This window comes from Ranitomeya variabilis, chromosome 1, assembly GCF_051348905.1.
Source record: "Ranitomeya variabilis isolate aRanVar5 chromosome 1, aRanVar5.hap1, whole genome shotgun sequence".
Lineage (NCBI taxonomy): Eukaryota > Metazoa > Chordata > Amphibia > Anura > Dendrobatidae > Ranitomeya > Ranitomeya variabilis.
In genome coordinates, this window is record NC_135232.1 from 603,453,314 (window position 1) to 603,473,617 (window position 20,304).

The following is a 20,304-nucleotide window of genomic DNA, read 5'->3' on the forward strand; positions in this document are numbered from 1 at the left end:
TATCTCGACGGTGTTCTCGAGAGATGTCGCTGTAAGACCACTGGCCCTTCTCCCATAAACCTCTGTAACACCACTGCAGGTACCTAAGGTGTAAGGGTAGGCATTTCCCTTTAAGTTAAACATATCAAAGAGTTCTGACCTTGCAAGTGATCGGTTGCTCTGATCATCCAGAAGGACGTACACCTTCACGGCTTTCTCTGGGTGACCGTTGGGATATACGTTCACCAGGCAAATCTTCGCACAGGACTTGTCCCAGAGGTCTTCTCCGCAGACTTCTGTGCATGAAGAAGATATTGTGGTATGGCTTGCAGTTTGAGCTGCGTCCTCCCCGCCATGGCTCGTGGTGGGGGAAGGAGTAAGTGTAGAGTCAGGACGGAATGGGTGGAGTGCTTGTACGTGGTCCTCACTGTCACACTCCATGCACTTAATTGTAGTTTTACAGTCTTTAGCAAGGTGTTCAGTAGAAGCACAACATCTGTAGCATACCCCGAACCTCTTTAGAAGCTCCTTGCGTTCCTGGAGCGGTTTCTTCCTGAAGCCGATGCACTTTTTTAAGGGATGTGGCTTCTTGTGGATGGGACATTCACGATTTGGGTTCTCTATCTTTTCACCTTTGTTACTCTTGTCTGGGGCTGGTGTTGGTAAGGGAAGAATATCCGTCTTCTTCACTGACACTGGACCTCTGCGGTTTCTGTCGTTCGAGCGTGCGCTGACGTATTTAGAAGGAGGTGAAGCTGGGCCACTGGATTCTTCGTAGGAAAAGCTTGGGTCGTTCTTGCGCTCTGCCACATCTTTTATAAACTCACAGAAGTAGGAGAACGGAGGAAATGACACTTGATGGTCTTTCTTGTATTTTGACCCTAGTGTAGTCCACCTTTCTTGCACGTTGTACGGTAGCTTGGAGATAATGGGATTTACTCCACGAGCAGTGTCCAGGTAGCTGAGGCCAGGTAGGTGGGTGTCTGCCTTGGCCAGCTGGAGCTCTAACAGCAAGTCACTGAGCTCTAGGAACTTTGAACTGTCCTTGCTTGATATCTTTGGAAAACTCTGTAGACGCTTGAACAGTGCATCCTCTATGGCTTCTGGACTGCCAAAGTTTTTCTCTAGTCTTTCCCATGCAGCCATGAGACCAGCCATTGGATTACTGATATGTACAGACCTGAGTCTCTTGACACGCTCTGTGGATTGTGGTCCTAGCCATCTGATTAGCAGGTCCAGCTCTTCGGCAGCAGTGATGCCGAGGTCACTAGTTACGGTTCTAAAGGCATTTTTCCAACCTCTGTAATTTTCAGGTTGGTCGTCAAACCTTGTGAGACCGGTTTTAGTAAGTTCGCGGCGAATCATGTACCTTGCGAAGTCGGACATGTCTGTTCTTTCTGACTTAGGATGCACGAATGTGGGCTGAGCGGTGTTGTACATAGGAGTGGAGACGTCTTGGACTTGAAACGTGGGTAAGTATGGAGTGGCATATGCATTTAGTCCAGCAACCGGTTTGGTGGGTATAGTCTCTGCTACATGCGGAGCTGGCACTGTGCGGTTGTCGAGAGTATAATGACCTGCCGGTATATTGGGTTGCGTGTAGATAATAGCCTGTGGAGTTTGATGAGATGCAGGGTCTTGGCGCATACTGGAATACGAAGGAAGTTCAAGTTTGGGAGCATTGTACTGACCTTGAGTGTAGGGTTCTGTAAGTGGATCGGCATCCTGGTGTCCTGGAGAAGCATGAACGCCATCAGAAGTGTTAGTGATGATCTGCGGTTCGCCATTTTGGCTTAGCACGTAGTCTCTTGTGCGTTCAATAGGGTCCTCCGCTTCCACTTCACACAAACTGATGCTGTCTCTTTGACTCCCACTGATAGCTCGCTCCAGGATCCATAACTCCGCCATGGCTGTTGCGTGCTCACATTCCTTCTCCAGAGCTTCCTTGCGTGCTGCATCCGCATCCATTTCTGCTCTGGCTGCTTCTATTTCTGCTCTCTTTTGTGCTGTGGCTGCATCCATATCTGCTCTCCTTTGCGCAAAGGTTGCTTGTATCTTAGACGTTTCTGCCTTAGCACGTGCCCTTATAAGCTGCTGGCTGAGAGTGGAATATTTTGATGAACTTGACCTAGATGAGCGTTTTGAGTGCTTAGACGATTTGGATGAGCGAGATGATGCATCTGGTGTCCGTGCAATTTTAGCCTCTATCTTTGTCTTAATGTCGCGTACGGTGTAGTCTCTTTCAGAATTAAGCTGCTGGAAACTTTGCAATTCTTTTAAAGTCTCTGGCAAATTCAGTTTCTTCAGGAGAATAATGTATTGGTCAGTCTTCTCCATATACCTTTGGTATGCTGTGCATAATTGTTCTAGGACTCCCTCTAGTGGTAACTCGTGAGAAGCAGGCCTTGATACAGTGTCTATGTGACTCAGCACTTTCTCCCACAGTGAAGACACATCACTATATACAACACATTTTTCAGTCTCTAAATTCTCCATGACTTTCCATGTAGGTTTAACTGTACGTTTTCCCCTTTCACTAGCTGGTGGATGGGGATCTAGGTCTCTGTCCTGTGTTTGTAAGTCTGGTAGGGACATTGTATACCTCGCTTCAGACATGATTTGTTTGCAGGCAGGAAGAGTGGATGATGAGGGTTATACTTCTCACTGTTTATCTGCAGTGTGTGCTTCTATGCACGCTGGGGTCTGGCTGGGAACTGGGTTACTGTGTATCTGGGAAATGTTCTTTTCCACTGAGGTTCAGCACAGACCTTGAGTTACTGTCTCTGAAGGCAGGCTATTCCTTTTTACTATTCTGACTCATGGATATGTAGAACGCAGTGGTGCCTGGATAGGCCTCTCTTTTGGGCGCTTCCGTATTGACCTGTACTCACGTTCATACCGATTTATCAGATAGCTTAACTCAGCCACGATCTCATGTAAGAAGACTCCAGGAAAAGAGGATTGCTTTAACCGAAATTCTTGTATTATGATGAAAGTAGCAGGTAAAAAGGAATATTCAACAGAGGACATGTAGAAGATGCATACAGATATGGTGATGATGACAAAATGGAGAATAAGGGCGTGAACAAACATACATCACAGGACTACAGTGAGAGAGTTGGGACAAAATAAAGGGAAAGGCAAACTTCTGCCTAGAAAGAAAGGATGGAACACAAACAATGCAAACATTAAATGATTTCTCAAGTCGTGGGACATGACAGCCAGTGGTCCTGAGATAGACATCCTGTCTTCGGCCTATGGATATGTATATTGGTACAAAATGCCTGTAGTGTTTGGGTGATAAATCATTGTTCTTTGAATGGACATGTTGGAGCCAGCCCAAATTGAGTTGAACCTGTCCTACACAAGAACTTTCTTCCCAAGTACGAGGATGCCATCTGCAGGAAGGTGATGATTACTGCAGCCAATGACAGCGTTCACATTGCCAGAAGACGATTGGACATTTGCCACAGACGATACCGGAAGCAAGGGTGGAGTCATGGCTTGTATGTGGGTGTGGATGTGTATTGGTTTAATATATATGTAAGGATCAGTTATGTATCTTCTTCCCACATCCCAGATCCTTCTACCCTCTCCTATTACCCCTTCCCTTTAATTTACCCTTGTCCCTTAGTTAGACTTCCCTTATGTATGTCATTGTAAATACCTTGTTTGTAATAAACCCCCTTTTAAAGATCCAGTAGTTCTTGTTAATTAGTATTAACTGGCACCCCAAAACTCAGCAGATTCTACAGTGTGCAAAGCAGTCATCAAAGCAAAAGGTGGCTACTTTGAAGAACCTAGAATATAGGACATAATTTCAGTTGTTTCACACTTTTTTGTTAAGTATATATTTCCACATGTGTTAATTCATAGTTTTGATGTCTTCAGTGTGAATATACAATTTTCATATCCCAAAACAGAAGAAAGACAGCGCCACAACGGCCAGTGATGAAAATCTTACGTATTTAATCTGCCCCCTGCGGCGAAGTTTCGGTACAATTACCTTTATCAAGCATGCCGCATGAGGCAGATTAAATACGTAAGATTTTCATCACTGGCCGTTGTGGCGCTGTCTTTCTTCTGTTTTGGGATATGGATTTGCAGCCGGGTTGGACCCCTTGGCACTGACTTGCGCCCACATGCGTATGGAAGCTGTATGGACATAGGGTGCGGTTTAACTTTCTTTGGATTTTTGTACAATTTTCATAGTCATGAAAATACAGAAAAATCTTTAAATGAGAAGGTGTGTCCAAACTTTTGGTCTGTACTCAGACGGACCGCAGCAGGACCGCCTCTGCAAAGAAAAAGAAGACTTGAACTCTATAGCGCCACCTGTTGGAAGTAGTGATCTTACAAGTCACAGTCATCCCCTTAACGAGTCTTGTAATATAACTTAGGTTATTTTCACATTTGCGGTTAAGTCCGCAGCGTATCGTCCGCAACCGCAAACATGCAAAAACGTATGCAAACGTCTGATAACGCAGCGTTTTTTTTATCCGCATCAGCTTACACATGATGGTAAAAAAAACGCAGCGTTTGCATGCGTTTTTACATGTGTTTGCGCTTTTTATGCGCATGCATTTGATATTTCCAGAAGGGTGTGTCTTTAATGGGCATGTCTAATCAGTTCCTGTACATGCGCAGTCCGAAGTACGCAAGCGCATCAAAGGCTTGCGTACGCAAAGACGTGTATGCATGCTTTCCCATAGACAGTAATGCTTTTTTTTTTGCCGCATTCCTTGCGCTAACAACCGCATACGTTTCTAGGCGGCAAATTGACGCCTCTAAAATTACTACATGTTGCGTTTACTGTGCCAAACCGCAGACAATGAAACGACGCATGCGTCGTCACACGGCAAAACGTAACCGAACGCAGACACCTGGGTCCCTAATGTTAAATATAGGAATACACAACGCATGCAGATAATTGCGGAAGAAACGCTGCGGACACAACCGCAAATGTGAAACCGGCCTTAGGATAAAAGCTAAATCAGAATCTCAGTTTGCAGACACGGTGTTTCAGACTGTTGGCCCTCATCAGTGCAAAGTATGAGATCTGATTTGGCTAGATGAGAGGCTCTGGAGTGAGGTCTAAGGGTATGTGTCCACGTTCAGGATTGCATCAGGATTTGGTCAGGATTTTACATCAGTATTTGTAGCCAAAACCAGAAGTGGAACAAATAGAGGAAAAGTATAATAGAAACATATCACCACTTCTGCATTTATCACCCACTCCTGGTTTTGGCTACAAATACTGATGTAAAATCCTGACCAAATCCTGATGGAATCCTGAACGTGGACACATACCATTAGGCTATGTGCACACGTTGCAGATTTGCCTGCGGATTTTTCTGCACTTAATCCGCAGCTCTTGGCAGAAAACGCAGGTGCGTTTTTTTATGCGTTTTTTTGCGCGGTTTTTGATGCGTTTTTTAAATGTGTTTTTTGTATGCGTTTTTGAAAGCTAAATAAAGATGTATTATTGAACAAAAAAAAAAGATTTGTGATGTCATGTCTTGTCCAACCTCCTCTTTCACATTTGTCCAACCCACACTCCATTATACACATAGATAGACAGACAGATGGATAGATAGACATAGATAGATAGACAGACAGATAGATGGAATGAGATAGATAGATAGATGTAGATAGATATATGGATAGTAAGGCTACTTTCACACATTAGGTTTTTTCCGTCAGACATAATTCGTCGAGTTTTGAAAAAAACGGATGTTTTTTTTTCTCATAGAGTTGTATTAGCGCCTGATGGCCTCACGTTTCATCCGTTTTTTGCCGAATCTGTAAAAAAAAACTGTTTCCGCCGGATGGAGAAAACGTACAGAGGAAAGTTTTTTTCTGTCCTGCGAAAAATCTCCCAGCGACGGATCCTGCGAAAAACGTATGAAACTGAGATGTGAAATGATGAATCCGGCCTCCGAATCCGGTTTTTCATGCATTTTTCCATTGAAATCATGCACATTTTCCGTTCTCTCTCTCTAAAAAGAAAAACGGATCAGTTGCATCAGTTTTTCACTATTTGCAACGGATCCGTTTTTTCAACAATTCGCCGGATCCTGCCTGATGGAAAAAAACTGATATGTTAAAGTAGCCTAACTAGCCATATATCTATCTATGTATGTAGTATGTTGCATGTATGTTTGTTGCATGTATGTAGTATGTATGTTGCATGTATGTAGTACTGTATGTCATTCCATATCTTGACAACTCGTTGGTGAAAGCTTCATCTGAGAAGGAGTTGAGGAATCATCTCCAGATAACTTCTTATGTCCCATTGGTTTCTGATCAATTAAGCCATGTCCTAGCTCTCGCCCTCAAAGAAGCTAATGTTTCTGGGGTTTATTATCAATTTGCATGACCTATCAATCAGGCTATGCGAAGAAAGAATTCTCAAGCTAAATCATCATAAAGCACATCTGATCCACAGCTCTCAAGTCACCATTTATTTATATATTTATTATGCTTTGCTTACATAGCACTATCATATTCCGCAGCGCTGTACATACATTATCATCACTGTCCCCATTAGGGCTCACAATCTAGATTCCCTATCAGTATGTCTTTGGAGTGTGGGAGGTAACCGGAGTACCCGGAGGAAACCCACGCAAACACGGGGAGAACATACAAACTCCTTGCAGATGTTGTCCTGGCTGGGATTTGAACTCGGGACCCCAGCGCTACAAGGCTGCAGTGCTAACCACTGATCTCACCATGAGATAAGCAGTGAATGTTTTAGGAACCTTAACTTCCACCATAGATGCAGTTCCCTAAACACCAGTTACTAATTCAAATCTGTGAAAATTGGCTATATGCCCACTTAGATGTCCGTTCTGATATCCAGGACCCATTTGGGCTGGAGTGATCTGAATTTGAAATGGAGGGCCCTGATATATCTGTCTGCAGTGTGAGATCAGTGGCCCAAAGTCACTTAACCCTTTCAATAACGCCTTTCGGGGCCCATTTTTGTGCCAGGTTTTTAACTTTTGTAGCTGCTTTTAAGCTTATTCACATCAGGGCGCCTCGCTGCATTGCATTTTATTGTTGTAATTTTTTATTTTTGTCATTCAGCCTGTAAAAAGCAAAAAAAAAAGAAATTGCCAAATAAGAAACCAACTTCAACATCGTTAAGCCTTCAGCAAAAGCGTGCTAGGGCAAGCAGTTGGCTCCTGTTCACTACCCTAAAATAAGATTATTGCTTTACAAACCCCATTATGTAGGACGTCCAGGAAAGTGTAAAACTGAAATGTCCATTCCCTGGGGTCCGCAGGCATGGACATACGTGGTTGTGAGACTCCCTTTATTGTGTAGGATAGGGGAGTGGTCGATTACTTGTGGTTAATTAGTTAAATTAATTAGCTATTACCCCATTATGTGTTGCCTATGGACTCCAGGAAACAAATTTCAGGTGAGCAAATCTTACACTTTTTCCAAATTTATTTTCATTTTAATTTATTAAAACTTAATACAATTTTCTTTTTGAAAAAAAATTAAATTCCAAACTTTTTGATCAATTTTGTTTATTTTATTGTCATTTATTTTCATTTTCATTTATTATATCTCAATACTGTTTTTTTTATTTATTTTTTTTACTCTAGGGTAACTTATTTTATCAAATTATTTTATTGTAAATAATGCAATTTTTTAACCAAATGCACCATGATATAAAAAATTTAATTTGTCTAAAATCTTATTATGTAGCTCTTCTTCACTACAATTCAGACTCAGACATGCAAATCTTCAGAGTCGGTCAAAATGCCTAAGAATATTTTTTTTAGCTGGTCATTGGGTGTGCAGGGTGTTGTTAACAGTAAGCGCCCACTAGGTGTCTGCAGGGGCACATGAAAATTTAGACGCCAGCTGTAGCCTAATGACAGCAGGGTCACACCCCTTCCCAAACTATCCCCTTATGAGGCTTCCTCAGACCCCCCTGACACAGCAGGCAGGAGAGTGACAAGGTAAGCGTGCTCATTTTAGGATCCCAAATTTAGTTTTTTTGCTTCTTATTTTTTCCTGTTTGTGTCTTTCCCCAGTCGCGTTTTTATATTTTACAAGTTTATAATTTGTCGGGTTTTTTATTTATTTTCTTTTAATTATTTTTAGACGATTAAGAAAATCCCTTCAGATCTATGTTGTTCAAAGTTTTTTTCAATTTTTTTGCATTTTATTTTTGGTTTGAGATCTATGAATATGGTGAAATATTAGTGGGGAGTGTGATGCCAAAAATATGGCATTTTTAGGGTCCCGTGACCCCTCTGCGCCACCTTTGACTGATATTCCTGGACCAGAGCTCGTATTTTACCTCCTGAATCCATTACCTATTTTTGTATTTTTTTAATTTCTTTTTATTCTCCCAATATATATATTTTGGGACTTGTACTTCTACAAATGCACCTTAATGGTGTAAATCTTGGTGTATGTCACCGTCCTTACAGTAAAAATCCCTATGTAGCAAGCGCTGGGCTCTCAATGCAGCTGCTGGATTGTCTTACAGGGCCTTGCTCGGGGGATTATTTTTAACAAGGGCCCCCCTCGGGGGATTGGACTCAGACAGGTGGTAATATATACTGCCAGTGTGGGGAGAGATCCCCCTCCATTTATCACTACCGTCTTTAGTTGGCTGTAGCAATCAATCAGAGCTCTGCTTTTAGTTTTAAAATGACCCTGGTAAAATGAAAGCTGCTCTGTGATTGGTTGCTATGGACAGTGTTTGTCACAGTAAAACCCTGCCTTTACCCATTGCAACCAATCAGAGCCCAGCTTACAATTCTTAAAGTGCTCTGCCAAAATGAAACCTGCTGTGTGATTGGTACATTCATCTGTGGCTTTGTCGCAGTGTTGAATCTGCACCGATACATTGTGACGAACTGAGGGAGAGATTTGTGTCGCTGATGTGTTTGGCGTTAGTAGATTTCTGCCACTTTAACGCGTCGTTATCTGAGGGGGCGACAGATGTTGACCATGACACTCAATGGGTTAATAGTCGGGGGGGTGACCTCTTTGGACGCAGCGGTGCAGATGGAAAGTGATAATCTCCAGCTCTGGGCAGCATGTCCCGGGTAATTCACCCAGCAGCCATATCCTCAGACCTGACTGATAAATGGCGGCATCCCCGTCACTTCTGTAAAGCTCCTCCAACGGTATCCCACATGATGGGATTAGATACACGGCTCAGCCAACGGTATCCCACATGATGGGATTAGATACACGGCTCAGCCAACGGTATCCCACATGATGGGATTAGATACATGGCTCAGCCAACGGTATCCCACATGATGGGATTAGATACACGGCTCAGCCAACGGTATCCCACATGATGGGATTAGATACATGGCTCAGCCAACGGTATCCCACATGATGGGATTAGATACACGGCTCAGCCAACGGTATCCCACATGATGGGATTAGATACACAGCTCAGCCAACGGTATCCCACATGATGGGATTAGATACACAGCTCAGCCAACGGTATCCCACGTGATAGGATTAGATGCTCAGCAGACAGTATCACACAGGATAGGATTAGATACACAGCTCAGCAGTCAGTATCACACAGGATGGGATTAGATACACGGCTCAGCAGACAGTATCACACATGATGGGATTAAATACACAGCTCAGCAGACAGTATCACACAGGATAGGATTAGATACACAGCTCAGCAGTATCACACAGGATTGGATTAGATACACAGCTCAGCAGTATCACACAGGATTGGATTAGATACACAGCTCAGCAGACTGTATCACACAGGAGAGGATTAGATACACAGCTCAGCAGGCAGTATCACACAGGATAGGAATAGATACACAGCTCAGCGGACAGTATCACACAGGATAGGATTAAATACGTGGTACATAACATTTAATTGGAGTGATAGTTGACCCACAGCCGGGTATTATGAATAAGCCTGGTCGGGGGGCACTTGCAGGGTCTCAGAAGCCCTCTTGCGGTGGGTGCTGGGGGTTATATGACTGACAGGTGCTGCTGTGGCTGTCGCTCCTTTGCTCCGTTCAGTTCTTTCCGTCCTGCACATTGTGTGTCCACAAAGCTTCACAACCCCCTTGTGAGGTGAAACTGGGGGCAAACCCTAAAATATCCCACTAACCTTCTGTGATGGTAAAAGCTGATGCCTCCCTGTGGGGCCACAAAGTGCGGGGCCTGGGATTTCCTTAGATTAGTGGAGAGGATATAATAGATGATGGTGTGGCTTATTACAGTCCTGTAGTTGGGGAGTCCCGCTGCCATGTCACATCCGCATGGTGCCAAAACACAACTATGTCCAGCAGAGCCTTGTCCTATCACACTGTCCCTGATGGATAGCCTTCTGATAGGGTCTTGTGCCATCTCAGAGGGGTATGGAGAACAAAAGGATAGAGCAGTATAAACTGACATCCAATCCAGAGCTAACTTGTTGCCACATGAGTCTCCTTTGTTCAGCTGAAAACTATTTTATGTGTTTCGGCTCCGTTACACTTGCCCGTTTTTTTCTGAGTCCAATACATGTACTTAAAGAACTGAGATACCCCTGTGCAGTACCACTTCTCCTGTCCCGTATACTGGGTGTAATTCTCAGTATCTGTATTATTCTGTATATATACACTGCACAGTACCACTTCTCCTGTCCTGTATACTGGGTGTAATTCTCAGTATCTGTATTATTCTGTATATATATACTGCACAGTACCACTTCTCCTGTCCTGTATACTGGGTGTAATTCTCAGTATCTGTATTATTCTGTATATATACACTGCACAGTACCACTTCTCCTGTCCTGTATACTGGGTGTAATTCTCAGTATCTGTATTATTCTGTATATATACACACTGCACAGTACCACTTCTCCTGTCCTGTATACTGGGTGTAATTCTCAGTATCTGTATTATTCTGTATATATACACTGCACAGTACCACTTCTCCTGTCCTGTATACTGGGTGTAATTCTCAGTATCTGTATTATTCTGTATATATACACTGCACAGTACCACTTCTCCTGTCCCGTATACTGGGTGTAATTCTCAGTATCTGTATTATTCTGTATATACACACTGCACAGTACCACTTCTCCTGTCCTGTATACTGGGTGTAATTCTCAGTATCTGTATTATTCTGTATATATACACTGCACAGTACCACTTCTCCTGTCCTGTATACTGGGTGTAATTCTCAGTATCTGTATTATTCTGTATATATACACTGCACAGTACCACTTCTCCTGTCCCGTATACTGGGTGTAATTCTCAGTATCTGTATTATTCTGTATATACACACTGCACAGTACCACTTCTCCTGTCCTGTATACTGGGTGTAATTCTCAGTATCTGTATTATTCTGTATATACACACACTGCACAGTACCACTTCTCCTGTCCTGTATACTGGGTGTAATTCTCAGTATCTGTATTATTCTGTATATATACACTGCACAGTACCACTCCTCCTGTCCTGTATACTGGGTGTAATTCTCAGTATCTGTATTATTCTATATATATACACTGCACAGTACCACTTCTCCTGTCCTGTATACTGGGTGTAATTCTCAGTATCTGTATTATTCTATATATATACACTGCACAATACCACTTCTCCTGTCCTGTATACTGGGTGTAATTCTCAGTATATGTATTATTCTGTATATATACACTGCACAGTACCACTTCTCCTGTCCTGTATACTGGGTGTAATTCTCAGTATCTGTATTATTCTGTATATATACACACTGCACAGTACCAGTTCTCCTGTCCTGTATACTGGGTGTAATTCTCAGTATCTGTATTATTCTGTATATATACACTGCACAGTACCACTTCTCCTGTCCTGTATACTGGGTGTAATTCTCAGTATCTGTATTATTCTGTATATATACACTGCACAGTACCACTTCTCCTGTCCTGTATACTGGGTGTAATTCTCAGTATCTGTATTATTCTGTATATATACACTGCACAGTACCACTTCTCCTGTCCTGTATACTGGGTGTAATTCTCAGTATCTGTATTATTCTGTATATATACACTGCACAGTACCACTTCTCCTGTCCTGTATACTGGGTGTAATTCTCAGTATCTGTATTATTCTGTATATATACACTGCACAGTACCACTCCTCCTGTCCTGTATACTGGGTGTAATTCTCAGTATCTGTATTATTCTGTATACAGTGGGGCAAAAAAGTATTTAGTCAGTCAGCAATAGTGCAAGTTCCACCACTTAAAAAGATGAGAGGCGTCTGTAATTTACATCATAGGTAGACCTCAACTATGGGAGACAAACTGAGAAAAAAAAATCCAGAAAATCACATTGTCTGTTTTTTTTAATCATTTTATTTGCATTTTATGGTGGAAAATAAGTATTTGGTCAGAAACAAACAATCAAGATTTCTGGCTCTCACAGACCTGTAACTTCTTCTTTAAGAGTCTCCTCTTTCCTCCACTCATTACCTGTAGTAATGGCACCTGTTTAAACTTGTTATCAGTATAAAAAGACACCTGTGCACACCCTCAAACAGTCTGACTCCAAACTCCACTATGGTGAAGACCAAAGAGCTGTCAAAGGACACCAGAAACAAAATTGTAGCCCTGCACCAGGCTGGGAAGACTGAATCTGCAATAGCCAACCAGCTTGGAGTGAAGAAATCAACAGTGGGAGCAATAATTAGAAAATGGAAGACATTCAAGACCACTGATAATCTCCCTCGATCTGGGGCTCCACGCAAAATCCCACCCCGTGGGGTCAGAATGATCACAAGAACGGTGAGCAAAAATCCCAGAACCATGCGGGGGGACCTAGCGAATGAACTGCAGAGAGCTGGGACCAATGTAACAAGGCCTACCATAAGTAACACACTACGCCACCATGGACTCAGATCCTGCAGTGCCAGACGTGTCCCACTGCTTAAGCCAGTACATGTCCAGGCCCGTCTGAAGTTTGCTAGAGAGCATTTGGATGATCCAGAGGAGTTTTGGGAGAATGTCCTATGGTCTGATGAAACCAAACTGGAACTGTTTGGTAGAAACACAACTTGTCGTGTTTGGAGGAAAAAGAATACTGAGTTGCATCCATCAAACACCATACCTACTGTAAAGCATGGTGGTGGAAACATCATGCTTTGGGGCTGTTTCTCTGCAAAGGGGCCAGGACGACTGATCCGGGTACATGAAAGAATGAATGGGGCCATATATCGTGAGATTTTGAGTGCAAACCTCCTTCCATCAGCAAGGGCATTGAAGATGAAACGTGGCTGGGTCTTTCAACATGACAATGATCCAAAGCACACCGCCAGGGCAACGAAGGCGTGGCTTCGTAAGAAGCATTTCAAGGTCCTGGAGTGGCCTAGCCAGTCTCCAGATCTCAACCCTATAGAAAACCTTTGGAGGGAGTTGAAAGTCCGTGTTGCCAAGCGAAAAGCCAAAAACATCACTGCACTAGAGGAGATCTGCATGGAGGAATGGGCCAACATACCAACAACAGTGTGTGGCAACCTTGTGAAGACTTACAGAAAACGTTTGACCTCTGTCATTGCCAACAAAGGATATATTACAAAGTATTGAGATGAAATTTTGTTTCTGACCAAATACTTATTTTCCACCATAAAATGCAAATAAAATGATAAAAAAAACAGACAATGTGATTTTCTGGATTTTTTTTCTCAGTTTGTCTCCCATAGTTGAGGTCTACCTATGATGTAAATTACAGACGCCTCTCATCTTTTTAAGTGGTGGAACTTGCACTATTGCTGACTGACTAAATACTTTTTTGCCCCACTGTATATACACTGCACAGTACCACTTCTCCTGTCCTGTATACTGGGTGTAATTCTCAGTATCTGTATTATTCTGTATATATACACTGCACAGTACCACTTCTCCTGTCCTGTATACTGGGTGTAATTCTCAGTATCTGTATTATTCTGTATATATACACTGCACAGTGCCACTTCTCCTGTCCTGTATACTGGGTGTAATTCTCAGTATCTGTATTATTCTGTATATATACACTGCACAGTACCACTTCTCCTGTCCTGTATACTGGGTGTAATTCTCAGCATCTGTATTATTCTGTATATATACACTGCACAGTACCACTTCTCCTGTCCTGTATACTGGGTGTAATTCTCAGTATCTGTATTATTCTGTATATATATATACACTGCACAGTACCACTTCTCCTGTCCTGTATACTGGGTGTAATTCTCAGTATCTGTATTATTCTGTATATATACACTGCACAGTACCACTTCTCCTGTCCTGTATACTGGGTGTAATTCTCAGTATCTGTATTATTCTGTATATATATATACACTGCACAGTACCACTTCTCCTGTCCTGTATACTGGGTGTAATTCTCAGTATCTGTATTATTCTGTATATATATATATACACTGCACAGTGCCACTTCTCCTGTCCTGTATACTGGGTGTAATTCTCAGTATCTGTATTATTCTGTATATATACACTGCACAGTACCACTTCTCCTGTCCTGTATACTGGGTGTAATTCTCAGTATCTGTATTATTCTGTATATATACACTGCACAGTACCACTTCTCCTGTCCTGTATACTGGGTGTAATTCTCAGTATCTGTATTATTCTGTATATATACACTGCACAGTACCACTTCTCCTGTCCTGTATAATGGGTGTAATTCTCAGTATCTGTATTATCTATATATATAATTGTCTAAGGGTTTTTCCGTCTGTCTGTCTTTCTGTCTGTCTGTCTTTCTGTCTGTCTGTCCTGGAAATCCAGTGACTCTGATTGGTCGAGGCCGCCAGGCCTCGACAAATCAGCGACAGGCGCAGCATGGCGACGATGATGTCATAATGGAAAACCCGCGTCTCTGGTCGAGGCCGCCAGGCCTCGACCAATCAGCGACGGGCACAGTATCGACGTAGATGTCATAATGGTTGCCATGGCGACGATGATGTCATAAAGGTTGCCTCGACCAATCAGCGACGGGCACAGTCTGCCGCGAATTCTGGAATCATCATTGTCCATATACTACGGGGACATGCATATTCTAGAATACCCGATGCGTTAGAATCGGGCCACAATCTAGTTCTGTATATATACACTGCACACTACCACTTCTCCTGTCCTGTATACTGGGTGTAATTCTCAGTATTTGTATTATTCTGTATATATACACTGCACAGTACCACTTCTCCTGTCCTGTATACTGGGTGTAATTCTCAGTATCTGTATTATTCTGTATATATACACTGCACAGTACCACTTCTCCTGTCCTGTATACTGGGTGTAATTCTCAGTATCTGCATTATTCTGTATATATACACTGCACAGTACCACTTCTCCTGTCCTGTATACTGGGTGTAATTCTCAGTATCTGTATTATTCTGCATATATACACTGCACAGTACCACTTCTCCTGTCCTGTATACTGGGTGTAATTCTCAGTATATGTATTATTCTGTATATATACCCTGCACAGTACCACTTCTCCTGTCCTGTATACTGGGTGTAATTCTCAGTATCTGTATATATACACTGCACAGTACAACTTCTCCTGTCCTGTATATTGGGTGTAATTCTCAGTATCTGAATTATTCTGTATATATACACTGCACAGTACCACTTCTCCTGTCCTGTATACTGGGTGTAATTCTCAGTATCTGTATTATTCTGCATATATACACTGCACAGTACCACTTCTCCTGTCCTGTATACTGGGTGTAATTCTCAGTATCTGTATTATTCTGTATATATACACTGCACAGTACCACTTCTCCTGTCCTGTATACTGGGTGTAATCCTCAGTATCTGTATTATTCTGTATATATACACACTGCTCAGTACCACTTCTCCTGTCCTGTATACTGGGTGTAATTCTCAGTATCTGTATATATATACACTGCACAGTACCACTTCTCCAGTCCTGTATACTGGGTGTAATTCTCAGTGTCTGTATTATTCTGTATATACACTGCACAGTACCACTTCTCCTGTCCTGTATACTGGGTGTAATTCTCAGTATCTGTATATATACACTGCACAGTACAACTTCTCCTGTCCTGTATATTGGGTGTAATTCTCAGTATCTGAATTATTCTGTATATATACACTGCACAGTACCACTTCTCCTGTCCTGTATACTGGGTGTAATTCTCAGTATCTGTATTATTCTGCATATACACACTGCACAGTACCACTTCTCCTGTCCTGTATACAGGGTGTAATTCTCAGTATCTGTATTATTCTGTATATATATACACTGCACAGTACCACTTCTCCTTTCCTGTATACTGGGTGTAATTCTCAGTATCTGTATTATTCTGTATATATACACTGCACAGTACCACTTCTCCTGTCCTGTATACTGGGTGTAATTCTCAGTATCTGTATTATTCTGCATATACACACTGCACAGTACCACTTCTCCTGTCCTGTATACAGGGTGTAATTCTCAGTATCTGTATTATTCTGTATATATATACACTGCACAGTACCACTTCTCCTGTCCTGTATACTGGGTGTAATCCTCAGTATCTGTATTATTCTGTATATATACACTGCACAGTACCACTTCTCCTGTCCTGTATACTGGGTGTAATTCTCTGTATCTGTGTTATTCTGTATATATACACTGCACAGTACCACTTCTCCTGTCCTGTGTACTGGGTGTAATTCTCAGTATCTGTATTATTCTGTATATATACACTGCACAGTACCACTTCCCCTGTCCTGTATACTGGGTGTAATTCTCTGTATCTGTATTATTCTGTATATATACACTGCACAGTACCACTTCTCCTGTCCTGTATACTGGGTGTAATTCTCTGTATCTGTGTTATTCTGTATATATACACTGCACAGTACCACTTCTCCTGTCCTGTGTACTGGGTGTAATTCTCAGTATCTGTATTATTCTGTATATATACACTGCACAGTACCACTTCTCCTGTCCTGTATACTGGGTGTAATTCTCAGTATCTGTATTATTCTGTATATACACACTGCACAGTACCACTTCTCCTGCCCTGTATACTGGGTGTAATTCTCAGTATCTATATTATTCTGTATATATACACTGCACAGTACCACTTCTCCTGTCCTGTATACTGGGTGTAATTCTCAGTATCTGTATTATTCTGTATATATACACTGCACAGTACCACTTCTCCTGTCCTGTATATTGGGTGTAATCCTCAGTATCTGTATTATTCTGTATATACACTGCACAGTACCACTTCTCCTGTCCTGTATACTGGGTGTAATTCTCAGTATCTGTATTATTCTGTATATATACACTGGACAGTACCACTTCTCCTGTCCTGTATACTGGGTGTAATCCTCAGTATCTGTATTATTCTGTATATATACACTGCACAGTACCACTTCTCCTGTCCTGTATACTGGGTGTAATTCTCAGTATCTGTATTATTCTGTATATATACACTGCACAGTACCACTTCTCCTGTCCTGTATATTGGGTGTAATCCTCAGTATCTGTATTATTCTGTATATACACTGCACAGTACCACTTCTCCTGTCCTGTATACTGGGTGTAATTCTCAGTATCTGTATTATTCTGTATATATACACTGCACAGTACCACTTCTCCTGTCCTGTATACTGGGTGTAATCCTCAGTATCTGTATTATTCTGTATATATACACACTGCTCAGTACGACTTCTCCTGTCCTGTATACTGGGTGTAATTCTCAGTATCTGTATTATTCTGTATATATACACTGCACAGTACCACTTCTCCTGTCCTGTATACTGGGTGTAATCCTCAGTATCTGTATTATTCTGTATATATACACACTGCTCAGTACCACTTCTCCTGTCCTGTATACTGGGTGTAATTCTCAGTATCTGTATTATTCTGTATATACACACTGCACAGTACCACTTCTCCTGTCCTGTATACTGGGTGTAATTCTCATTATCTGTATTATTCTGTATATATACACTGCACAGTACCACTTCTCCTGTCCTGTATACTGGGTGTAATCCTCAGTATCTGTATTATTCTGTATATATACACACTGTTCAGTACCACATCTCCTGTCCTGTATACTGGGTGTAATTCTCAGTATCTGTATTATTCTGCACAGTACCACTTCTCCTGCCCTGTATACTGGGTGTAATTCTCAGTATCTGTATTATTCTGTATATATACACTGCACAGTACCACTTCTCCTGCCCTGTATACTGGGTGTAATTCTCAGTATCTGTATTATTCTGTATATATACACTGCACAGTACCACTTCTCCTGTCCTGTATACTGGGTGTAATCCTCAGTATCTGTATTATTCTGTATATATACACACTGTTCAGTACCACATCTCCTGTCCTGTATACTGGGTGTAATTCTCAGTATCTGTATTATTCTGTATATATATTCTGCACAGTACCACTTCTCCTGCCCTGTATACTGGGTGTAATTCTCAGTACCTGTATTATTCTGTATATATACACTGCACAGTACCACTTCTCCTGTCCTGTATACTGGGTGTAATTCTCAGTATCTGTATTATTCTGTATATACACACTGCACAGTACCACTTCTCCTGTCCTGTATATTGGGTGTAATCCTCAGTATCTGTATTATTCTGTATATATACACTGCACAGTACCACTTCTCCTGTCCTGTATATTGGGTGTAATCCTCAGTATCTGTATTATTCTGTATATACACTGCACAGTACCACTTCTCCTGTCCTGTATACTGGGTGTAATTCTCAGTATCTGTATTATTCTGTATATATACACTGCACAGTACCACTTCTCCTGTCCTGTATACTGGGTGTAATTCTCAGTATCTGTATTATTCTGTATATATACACTGCACAGTACCACTTCTCCTGTCCTGTATATTGGGTGTAATCCTCAGTATCTGTATTATTCTGTATATATACACTGCACAGTACCACTTCTCCTGCCCTGTATACTGGGTGTAATTCTCAGTTACTGTATTATTCTGTATATATATGTAGTGCCCACACTGCCGCAGGGCCGAGGGGTACCCGGTACCGGGCCTCTGAGTCTCTGCTCTGGGGTTGTCACGGTGGCTAGACCCGGTCCGTGACCCTGCTGAGGGGCGTACAGTAATAGATGTGGATAGTGGTGGTGGTACGGTGCAGTAAATAACGAGGACACCAGGTTGCAGTCTCTTTACCTCTTTACTGAAGGTCTCTGGGTCCTCAGTCCGGAATACGGTTCACCAGGCTGCGCAAGTCCGGCCGGTCCGATGGCACCTCCAGAGTTCCTTTTGCAGGTGGAAATCTGTGCCTTCCTGCTAGCGCTATGTGTTGTGGTCCTCCCCTGCTGTGCTTACGGAAAGTCCCCACAACTGTTGTGTCTGTTTCTCGTGTTCCCTCACAACTCGATTAGATGATGTTCTGCTAATCCGTCCCTCCCGGTGTTATGGTTGGGACGCACCCGTATGACGGGTAGGCTCGGAGCTCTTCCGGGACCCTAGAGTCGCCCCTCTCCACAGGTTGCCCCCCAAGTCTGCATAGGTGATTTAGGTGAGACAGCCCGCCTGTGACTGACTGTCCTGCCGTTGGTTTGAAGTATTGCTTGGAGCTAGATATATGAATACTTCCTCGGCGTTCCGGCCGCCGGTTGTGCGCCTCAGTAGGATGTTGCCTTGGTCTTACAGCACGACTCCTACTGGTATTCTCCTTCTTGCTTTGATCTCGTTTCTCACTCAGCACAATATATCTCGCTTCTGATCCTTTCTTTGGGCACCGCCGCTATGCTGAGCAGGCACGGTCCCGTGACGTTCTTTCTGGTAGCCAGGCCACTGTTAGGGTCCCAAACCTGACAGGGACCCTACCGAATCTTCCCCCACAACACCCTCTGCCACAAGGTGTTGCCTGGTTCCAACCCAGTCAGCTTTCTGAACTAACTTCCTGCCTGACCCCCAGTTTACCCACACGGTGAGGAGTGGCCTAATAAATAGCACCCTTAGCTCCCCCTGGAGGCCCGACTGTGAAATGTATTGGTGTATGTGATACCTGGTCAGATGAACTCCTTCAGTGCCATCAGACGTACCATAGCCCCCCTTAGCGGCGGGGCCACAGTACTGCAACGACCAGGACTCTGGGGCGCTGCACTCCCCCCCCCCCCCCCCCCCGGTTAAATCCAGTACTCCGGGACTGGGAAGAAAACAACAATACATGTCAGCAAAAAGACATACAATTTTTGTGAGTGCAATAACAATAAGCATATTTGAACAGAGCTTCCCTTTATGGGAGGTGAGGACACTTAAACGTTTCAAACATGGTTAAATACTTTCAAATAACTTTTCTTACCCAACCGGGTATTCTACTAAGTGC

The 20,304-nt window shown here is 42.6% G+C and overlaps 1 protein-coding gene across 2 annotated transcripts in view; it reads left to right on the forward strand.

Annotated features, from left to right (window-relative positions):
- Positions 1-7,833: 7,833 nt before the first annotated feature.
- The window catches only part of TMOD4 (tropomodulin 4), a 50,738-nt gene continuing 38,267 nt past the window's right edge, over positions 7,834-20,304 (forward strand). The window contains exon 1 of one of the 2 annotated variants that reach the window (XM_077259398.1): positions 7,834-7,955. The gene's annotated coding sequence lies outside the window, so the exon portion shown is untranslated. Of the gene's footprint in view, positions 7,956-8,821; positions 8,900-20,304 lie in introns of those variants that run through there. The other variant, XM_077259408.1, reaches the window with a different exon arrangement.